The sequence below is a fragment of the Emys orbicularis genome, chromosome 14 (genome assembly GCF_028017835.1).
Source record: "Emys orbicularis isolate rEmyOrb1 chromosome 14, rEmyOrb1.hap1, whole genome shotgun sequence".
In the NCBI taxonomy this organism is placed as follows: domain Eukaryota; kingdom Metazoa; phylum Chordata; order Testudines; family Emydidae; genus Emys; species Emys orbicularis.
This window is the reverse complement of record NC_088696.1, coordinates 16,434,059-16,444,756: the sequence shown is the minus strand read 5'-3', so window position 1 is coordinate 16,444,756 and position 10,698 is coordinate 16,434,059. Positions and strand designations below refer to the sequence as shown.

At 41.1% G+C, this 10,698-nt stretch overlaps 1 non-coding gene across 1 annotated transcript; it reads right to left on the bottom strand.

The window, feature by feature from the left end:
* Positions 1 to 2,220: 2,220 nt before the first annotated feature.
* Positions 2,221 to 2,348, bottom strand: LOC135889078 (U6atac minor spliceosomal RNA). The gene has a single exon (XR_010561919.1). It is a non-coding gene; the product is annotated as a U6atac minor spliceosomal RNA (small nuclear RNA).
* Positions 2,349 to 10,698: the final 8,350 nt, after the last annotated feature.

Below are 10,698 nucleotides of genomic sequence, written 5' to 3'. Positions count from 1 at the left end.
GCAAATTCTCATCAATTAAATGAAATGCTTGTCAGTTATACAACTTCTACAGAAGGATGGGGAAGAAATGGAAATGGTATTTCCATTCTCTAGGAACTGTGGTTCCTGTGTGTTTCTGCTGGATCTCTGAGGAGTCTTCCATGTACACGGCTACTCTCATCATATTCACCACCGCTCCAGTTAAGGAAACAAGTCTTTAGAGCCTGTCAACTCTGCCCCTTGAAAGACCAGTGTAGAGTGGTAGGAAAAACTCCTCTTCCGAGCTAGCCATGCTGCTTCTCTGATAGGGCTAGATAGTTCTCCCACATAAGAACGGCCATACTGGGTTAGAGCAATGGTCCATCTAGCGCAGTATCCTGTCTTCCAATAGCAGCCAATGCCAGGTGCTTCAGAGGGAATGAACAGAACAGGCAATCATCAAGTGATCCAAGCCCTGTCATCCACTCCTAGGTTCTGACAATCAGAAACTAGGAACACTCAGAGAATGGGGTTACATCCCTGACCATCTTGGTTAATAACCATTGATGGCCCTATCCTCCACAACCCCTTTAGGCCAAATTTTTATCCTGACTTAGACCCCACATAACCCAATTGCCATCAGTGAGATTGCACAGGGCATAATGTTCACCCCCATTATTATTATTTTAATACATACAGCCAAATACTTTCACAAACAACCTGGGCCAAATTCTGTTCAGATATACCAATGTAGCTATACTGAAGTTACTATAGATTTACAGAAGTACAACCAAGAACAGAATATGGACCCTTTTCCTCATGTATGTAGACAGCTAGAAGATTATTCAGATCAGATTCTGCAAGTCCTAAAATGTTCAAGACTCCCACTGACTTCAGCGTTAAGCACACATTAAAGCTGCTGAATTGGGCTCCAACGGCTTAATATAAAATACAGTCCTGGAGGCTTAAAATTGTTCCTGACCTGCTAGGTGAAAGCCATTGAATAACTCTGAGCTCCCGTAAGAGAAAAAAAAACAAACCTCTGCCCTCTTGCAGAACAGATGGTGTCCTACAGTTTGAAGGCTCTGTGTTACTTCCTATCATAGAGGTATAACATCAATTATGGCTCTATTGCAGTGGTTCCCAAACTTGTTTCACCGCTTGTGCAGGGAAAGCCCCTGGCGGGCCAGGCCGGTTTGTGTACCTGCCGCATCCACAGGTTCGACCGATCGCGACTCCCAGTGGCCGCGGTAGCTCCCATTGGCCTGGAGCAGAGAACCGCGGCCACTGGGAGCCGCGATCGGCCAAACCTGCAGACGCGGCAGGTAAACAAACCGGCCCGGCCCACCGGGGGCTCACCCTGCACAAGCGGCGGAACAAGTTTGGGAACCACAGCTCTATTGTATCATTCATAAACCACTGCTTCTTCAGAGAAATAAAATTAAAGAATTTTAAAAGCCAGCAGCACAGACTCCTGAATTTTCTGACAGAGAACTTTTTGCATAGCTGTTGATTTGTATTTCTTTTCCTGCTTAATTTTAATAATCTTGAAAGGCTTGTTACATTACATAGAAGATAGAAACAGAGGACCAAATATGCCCAACTTTCCTACACAAGAAGAGAAGCAAACAGACAGGTTTTGCAGATGTAAGATGAATTTTACCCTGACTTAGGACTTCAGGATTGAGCTCTGCGGTCTTACCATTCAACAAACACAAACTATTTAGTGAAATTGTGCTCTCTGTTACACTGAGGTAAATCTGAAGTAATTCCATTGAAGTTAGTATTCAGAATTTTCCTCTTTGTCAGGAGCGGCAATATGGAGTAGCTATTTTTTCAGTATGGATTTCCTCTATATTTTTAAAATATATTCCATATTGGTGTTTTCCATTCCTACTATATTTTTTGAACTACAAAAGCAATTTGCAGAAGAATGTAATTTTTTTTTCACTCTTTGACACTGTGGTGGGCCTGGCACAGCACTGCTCCTTTGTGGCAGGGGTGGGATGGGGTGTTGGAACCTTGCCACTCCCAAGTTCATGTGCTTGCCTCTCTGTGGGTGGCCTGATAGCTTCCATCCATGCAATCATAGAATATCAGGGTTGGAAGGAACCTCAGGAGGTCATCTAGTCCAACCCCCTGCTCAAAGCTGGACCAATCCCCAACTAAATCCCCAAATCTCTAAATGGCCCCCTCAAGGATTGAACTCACAACCCTGGGTTTAGCAGGCCAATGCTCAAATCACTGAGCTATCCCTCCCCCAAAAAAACTTGGTTAGATGCCACGAAGTAAGTGGCAATGCCTTAACCATATGCATGTTGTAAAGGTCACTAGGACCTATTCCACCCTTATCAAGGGGAGTGCTAACCTTCTTTCCTTTAGTACAACACCTTGGGTGGGGTAGTGTGCACTAATGGCCAGAGTCCATATAACTCCTCCCTCACAGGTGGGGTAGTGCGGCCTAGTGGCCAGAGTAAATCACCCCAAGTGTCAGGGCAGTGAGGCCCAATGGCCAGGGTCCATATAATCACCCCTCTTAGACAGGATAGCGTGGCCTAGCAGCTTCCCGTGCTGTGGGAGGGTGTTAGGGGGACCCGGGCCCGCTCTCTCCACCAGGTCCCGACCCAGGGCCCTAGTAGTGGCAAGTTCCCCTTGCCACCGGCTCAGCGGGGATCCGCCCGAAACACACCGAGCCTCTGTGAGGCTCTAATGTTGTTTTCCTCTAAAGTTCCCTTGGGTCACTTCCTACCATAACCTCCGGGTTCTCCGATTCGGGGGGCTCCTCTGGTGACGTACTCCATCTGTGCATCAGGGTGCGTCCCGGCTTGGCTGGCCTCCGGATCCTGGAGCACAGGCTGTCCTTCCTTGGGAGCTGGCGGTGTGCCTCCTCCCCCCCCCCCCCCGGCGGTCAGCCCCAACTGAGCAGCTCTGCAGGCTTTTATACCTGTTCTCCAGTTGGAGCATGCCCAGCAGAGCCTCAGGGGCGTGGCTTCCTCTGCTAGGAAGGAAGGGTTAACCCCTGCAGTACCAGTGCGGGGCCGCTCTGCCCCGTCACAGACACATTCACTGTATTTTTTAAAAATGAATTGCACACATTTTTTAAACTCATAGGAAGTTTGTGGTAGAGCAGGCACATGAACTCAGGTATTCCTGAGTGTTAGGTTACTGCTGCAAGTACTGAACTATCTGTCTCCTTAATGCACACTTTATAAATTGCTATTCATGGCTTCAAGCATTAGTTTTTCACATTGAAATGTTTCTTCTCATAATCTTGCATTCTTTGCTCATGCAAGTCATACAGAAGTCAGTACAAGTTTTGCTTCATTAAGGAATACATACCCATGCCAAAAATATACCAGATTTAATTTCCATTGATTTCAGCCTTTTATTTGTCTAAAGAACAGAACAGCAGGAAAGTGTCCAAGACAGTCTCAGTCCTCTTTTGGAAGAACCATCTCAAGGGGAGAAACAGCAATTCAGTCTTTAAACCATTTAATCTTTGACTGTTAACTGTGGTGCTTTTTTTATGTTGTTTAACTTAGAAAGTGAACTGAAACCACCAACTTTCTGCATAGGCCACTGAGCACCCATGAGGCTAATAACTCACTCACTACTGTCCTCAGATAGATACAGTACTGTGACATAGAGATGCAGACCTCTGAGATTAATTCCCTACAACTATCCAGCCCCATGAAAATGAAAGTTTGCTTTTAAAAAAAATTGCCCCATAAGTAAATTACACATATTTTGTACAGAAACCAGCCTCTGTCTGTGTCCACACACACACACACACACACACACACACACATTTCAATTTAAGGTGAGGGAAAGAAAGAAACTGGGGGGGGGGAGGAGAAATCTAAGAAAAAAATACAAGTGTTTGGGGAAGTAACAGGCTGGTATATTCTGAGTGACATCATGCATAGCAGCACTGAACTGCCAGTCAGAGTCGGGAGAGGTTGAGTGGCTGAGTGAGAGTGGAGGAAGAGAACTGAGCTGCTTATATATAACTGAGATGACACTCAAAGGGGAAGAGCCTGGGCTTAGTTGATATACGCTACAATGGTAATGCCTTGGTAAAATGGGTTGAACCAGAGAAAAGTGCCCTGCTTAGAATGCTTATGGTTGAATCTCAGTGTGAAAGTGTAGTGTTTTCCATATCATATTAAAAAGATTACATATATTACATTAAAAAGCTCCCAATATTTACTTTCATTTACAGTAAAACTACAGCCCATAATGCAATGACAATTGGACAGAAAAGAAATGAGAATGGTGCTGCTGTTTCTAAACTGGGCTGATTTGTTTTGATAGAAAACTGTTTACCCTGGTTGGATAATCTTCTTTATGGTCATGTTTGAACTAAAGCCACTAATTTGAAGTGACATAACATTAAGGTCTAATTCAAGCCGGTGCCATTAAAGAGCAGAGCTGGACAATCTGAAAAAAAGATTGTTTGACAGAGGTTTACTGATGAGTGACCCTACCTCAGCTCATTTAGGAGAGAAATTGATCTAGTTTAAAAATAAATTGACTTTCACAGCTCTGTATGATACAAACCAAAGAGACTTTGTGGTAAATGTGTATTCTGCTGGTGCGCCAGTTTAATCATGCAACTAACTAGCATTGTAAATAATATTTGTTTTGTTTATCCTCTTGGATCTGTGCAGTTTCAGCCTTTAACAATATATGCACTTCAATGTAAGCCGCTGTGATCCTCAAGCTCCCTGCTAGTAATAGGACTGTTACCCTGGACACCAAAGAGTCCCTGCATTTTTTCTGGAGACTTATCCCTTAAATCTATTATTTGTAAATAGTAATTTCCTATCAACTGCCTTGGGCTAATTAAGCATTTAGAGTAGTAAACATGTTCCCCAAACAGTCGACTTCTTTAGGCCCAGGCAATCTTGATTGTGGCATTTCCTAACTTTTGAGTACTTGACTTTGCAACCTTAATAATGTTTTTTAACATAGTTTTTGTATGTTTATATAATATATACATTGCTGTTCCTTCTCAAGGGCTGCACTTCTGTAATCCATCAATTTAAATCAGTATCTGTACAATCAGAAGGACTAGTCTACACCATTGATTTAACATTTCATCTCTTTTAGCAGCAAACTGCAGTAGAATTTCTTCTTGTGGCCTTCCAGGGTGGGGCAGATCTGAGCACCAAAAGAAGTTATTAATGGGGGTTGGGGTGAGAGCAGATGAACCAACTCCCAAACACAACTAGGCTTCCCAGAACTGGAGGCAAGGGGGATAATGAACACTGCCAAATGTCTATGCCCACTCTGGCACATAAGAACATTAGTGCCACCACATGGATTGCTGATGAACAGCAGCATGGTTTGAGTTCTGCAGCAAGATGCAATGTGGTTCTTGCAAGAAAATACTCATTTTATTGGTATCAATCCTCACCTTCTTAGTGTATCCTAGGCAGAACTGTGCCATTAATTCTAAATGTAATAGTTGAAGGATTAACAGTGGTCTGGAACTGTGGCATGGTAGGAAGTGGTTGGTTGTGACCCAAAGCAACAGATGGGCTCAGACCTAAGTCCTATTTCCAAACATCCTTTGAAAAAGTTTGAAGATCTCAAATCCAAACCACAGATCTCAGCTTTGTAGCTGTCTCTGTCCAAAGCTACATAATAAGTAAAGAATTTAGTGTAAATGTCTAACCACCTAAGCCATAACACAGGCCTATATAAGCCCTTTTTACCCAGATCACTTGTTTTGCTCTTCTTCCGGTGCACAATCTTCAGACCATTCTCCCCAATTGATGTCATTACAACAGAGAATTTATTGAAATACAGCCTAGAAAAATTAAATCAAATGAAACCTTAGTTGCAGAAAGATATGTAAAACTGTAAGTCAGCTCTGATTAAACAGCAGTATGACATACAATTTATAAAAGATTTATTCACACACTAATATGAAACTGTGTGATCTACAGTTTTGATAACTCATCATTTGTCAGGACTTTGTGAATGAAAGCTCTGACATGGGACTCCAGTACTGTGCTTCCTATCCATATCTTGACCGATTGAAAAAGGAATGAATTATCCCTCCTTGCAGCTGGCATCGGACTCAAGACTGATAAGGCCCCCAATCTTTGGATAAAGATCTATATTCAGATGTATTCCTGTCAGAATAAAAGTAACTGTACTGTCTGCCCCTGGAATACATATCCACTTTGCATTCCATATTTATAGCTCCCTTTTAACTTTTCAAAGCTGTTGAAGTCTACGTTAGAGGTCAGACTCCCTTGTCATACACAGAAGAAATTTCGGTATTTTTCTTTGAGGAATAAGGCATTGGCTAAGGAAATTAGGTCAACATTCAAAAAAGTGTATTCTATTCCATGGAGATACTAAAATAACACCCCCCGTGCCCAAAGGAATGACCATATTATTCAGTCATATTTTACTGGAAGGATATCACTATATGTGTGCCGTGTAAATGCTATGTGTTTGTATTAGAGAAAGAGAATACAGATAGGAAAGAAGGCCTAGAAGATGAATGAGAGTGAACCACAGACCCCGCACATGCAATTGCATGTAAATGTGTATCTACATGGAGAAACATACAAGGCTTTCTGGAGGTTAGAGAGCTCATAAAGAGCAAAAGTTATAAAACACAGAACACAGAAATACCGCAAACAGAGGCGATAAGGAACAAATCTATGCACAAGAAACACACAGATCACCACAACTACCTTTACAGATCCAGTAACTATCCCAAACACACCAAGAAATCTGTTATCTACAGCCAGGCATTCAGATACTACAGAATATGCTCTAAGGAGAAAGTCCAGGATATATACCTTAACACACTCATAACCACCAAACAAGGACATTCCACCAGAGAATTAGATTACATTGTGGAATGAGCCACCTAAATACCCTATGAGAACCTGCTTCAAAACACAAATAAAACCCCTTCCAACCACACACCCCAGTTGTACCTACCATCCCACACCGGAACCCATCCAGGGTATCATCAAACAACTACAACCCATACAGGACCCCATCCTGAAAGAAATCTTTCCTGATCTCCCTCTTCTGGCCTTTGAACAACCCCTCAACCTTTCCAAGCTCATTGTCAGAAGCAAAATCCCCAAAGACCAAGACACCAACTCACACCAGCCCCAGACCCTGCCAGAATAACAAATGCAAAACCTGTAGACATATCTCCATGTCCACAATGACTAAAACCCCCACCACACACACAACACACCTTTCAAGCTTCCTGGGTCCTACACACAATGTATGGTGTACTTCATTCAGTGCACTAAATGCCCCAATAGCAAGTATGTGGGTGAAATCAGACAATCACCACGCTCTTAAATGAACTCACACAGGAAAATGATAAAAGACAAAGACACTATATCACCTGTGGGTGAACACTTTTGACAGAGTGATCACTCTATATCTGACCTATCAGTTCTCATCCTCCAAGGAAACCTGCACAATGCTTTCTAAAGAGGAGTCTGGGAGCTTAAATTCATATCTTTGCTAGACACTAAACATCATGTTTTTAAAAAGACACTGAATTTATGGCTTATTACAACAATCTGTAACCCACTAATCCCCCACCCCCTTTTGTCCTAACTAGAGGGGTGTTAATGGGCCACTTCACCTTGAATGGTCCCTTAGAATACGTGCTAACTGCTTATGATAAATCATATGTTGAATCTTGTAGTTATCGGTGACACTCTGAGTACCTTTTCCAGACCTGAAGAAGAGCTCTGTGTAGCTCAAAAGCTTGTCTCTCTCACCATCAGAAGTTGGTCCAGTAAAAAGATATTGCCTTGTCCAACTTGTGTCAAGATTACTCATTTATTATACTTTACATAGGGTAATATTATGCATTCAACAAGATATCATTTCCCACATCTCTGTTTCACCAGGTAGCATATGTTTTATCTCAACCACAGCTCTGAAGGTCTTCCACAAAATTTTAAGTGTTTATAATAGAATTCCATAACTGTGCTGGCATTCATTTCTGCTGCCTTCATTTCATCTAGCTGGTATTGCTTAGAACCTTAGAACATAGAGCCAGAAAAGATCACTTTGGTTATGCAGATTTATATCTGAACACACATGTTTAACACCTGCAATATATTTTCTCGAATAAAAATTTGCTTACAGTCACTTGTCAAAATGTACAAAAATGTATAATGTGTGTAATGTAAGTGAATAGGCTTTAGTGTTAGAGTGCCAAAAACAAGAGAGAGAAAACTAATTTGTTGGCATTAGCTTTGAAAAGTGCATCTCTAAGTAGTGATTTAAATAATTACACTAAGAGACTGTTTTGGAAAAAAATGTTTTGGATGGGGAAATCAGTGATATTTGATATAGCAATTGAAAAGACAGAATTTAGCAGCAGCAGAATCAGTGTGCATTTATGGTATTGTTGGTGGCTTTGGGTGGAGTAGAAGGTCAGTTAGATGTTCAGAGAAAACAGCGGCAGTGTTTTCTTATTATACATGGTGGGGTTGCTGCCTCCAGAAAAAAACACAATTCTTTACAATTATACCAGTATAATTCCAGGTGGAATGTTTTCTCTTTTATTTATGCACTGTTACCAGAAGACCAAGCTGAAGGCCAGTTTATGACCAAAGAACCACATTCCTGAGATCATCAGTATCACCTTGGATTTTATCACCTCTTGTCCTAAATCCAATACTCATATTATCACTTTAGGTTTTCCTCAATTATAAACAAAACTCCTGTGCAGCAGGTAGCCATGATTTTACCATCTGTAGTCCTTGAGCAAGACAGGGAGGTGGTGGGAGGAACAGCACCACCACCAAGTGCTGAATGGCTCAGAAGGAGTGCATCTGGGTATCATGACACATTAAGACCCAGCTACCTCTTAATAGCCAGCCAGCTGCTGTTAAACTGTATAGCAGAGTTCCTGCTTCAGATTCATTAAGTTGTTGGAGGAGCTGCTACCAAGAGTTCTCTCCATGGCTAGCTGAGAAGCATCATACTACTTCTGGTCTCTGCAGGCATAATTCCTCCAGACCTGGAGGCTTTTGCCTTGCACCTCCCCACCAGCACAGCTCTGACTATGCAAGGATGAATTTGGATTTTTCAAGGATGAATTATTTCATACTGTTCATTCACACAATGGCTCCTGGTACTCCCTTTTTACTGGCTAAATAGCAGCTCTGCTGCTGCTAAAAACAAGCAAGCAAAAATGCAGGCTGGTAGGGTTTAAACCTTACAAATTCAAGACAAGGTACAATTCAAGCACAAGTCTTCTTAGACAATTCCTGTTTCTTCCTAACCCTGCTCAGCTGGGAAACAGACTGAGACTAGTCTATTTAAAATGTGTATTTCTTTCACCAAAGAGAAAGGAATGATTAATTTTCTTACATACATGACTATTACTCCCCCCCCCCCCCCCAAACAAACAAAAATTTCCCAATTTTTCACACTTGCTATTTGTTCACTCAAACTCTGCCCCAGTAGAAGACAAACAACAGAAAGGCTGTTTCCACTGATTCCCCCCCCCCCCCCGAGTGACTGTTCTTAAGAAAGCTTAAGAAACAATTGGTCTACAAATAACATGCACAAGGTACATTTGGGCAAGAGGAATTTGCCTTTTCCTTTCTGTGACCTGGTTTACACTGAAGTATAGATATTATTAACTCTATGTTATTTCATTACATGGTATTTTATTTCACACTGCAATCACTAAAGAGAGAATATAGACATAAACCTCTTTGATAGGAACTCAAACTTGTATAAAAACCAATTCAGTGTGAGAACATATATGGAAATTTAAGGCTATTTAGTGTATTTTAAGTACAGATCTTATGAAAGGCAACGGTCAACTTAATTAAGAGGAAGTTCTGTTTCTGGGAGACCATAACCAGAATGTGCTATTAAAATGACCAGGTCATTTAGCTATCAAATATGTTAACAAATGAATTATTAATAATTAAGTAACAGATAATGAACAAATCTGTTTTATATCTATTATAATATATTAAAAAGACCGAGTGACTGTATATGTTGATTAACGTGTTTGTCAAAAATGTTCAGTGAAGTTTTGGGGCTTTTTTTTTACCAACTACAGTCACAAGGAAATGAATATTCACAGAAGCTGGTTAACAGTTTGATTAGATAAGGTGATTCCTGTGCATAAGTCAAATAAATATAAATAAAGATAATATATAGCTTGGTTCAACATTACCGCAGCGAAAGAGCTGTGAAAATCGTTGAGTCAGAACCCACTGGAGAACAAATGTCCAAAGTGACCGATAATACTTGATGCACTGCATAATGGCAATGTTTACAGAGTGTGAATACTAGGAAACTTCAAAATGGAATTTGTAAAGAGGAGACACTGTATTGTCAGATGGAAAATAAAGTCAGGCAGAGTTGGCCAAGGAGGTTACTCTACCCTGAACAGAGGGATCAACAGAAGCTTTGTAAAGACTGCAAAGCTGTGAATGTCAAAAGAAAGCTGAGGAAAAAGCCAAGAGAAGGTGTTCATAAGTTAAACAGCTGAAATTCCAAAACAGAATCGGGATGTTCCAAGACATTACCACATTAAGATTTATGAACTTTGAAGTCCATAAACACAACCCATATAAATTAGGAGTAGTTAAAAATGTAAAACAAGAAAGGTGATGTCCTGTTCTATCATCAGTTATGAAAAAGGGACAAAAGAAGCACAACTTGAAATTTGATTGCACCACCTCAACTGTTCTTACAAAATGAGGA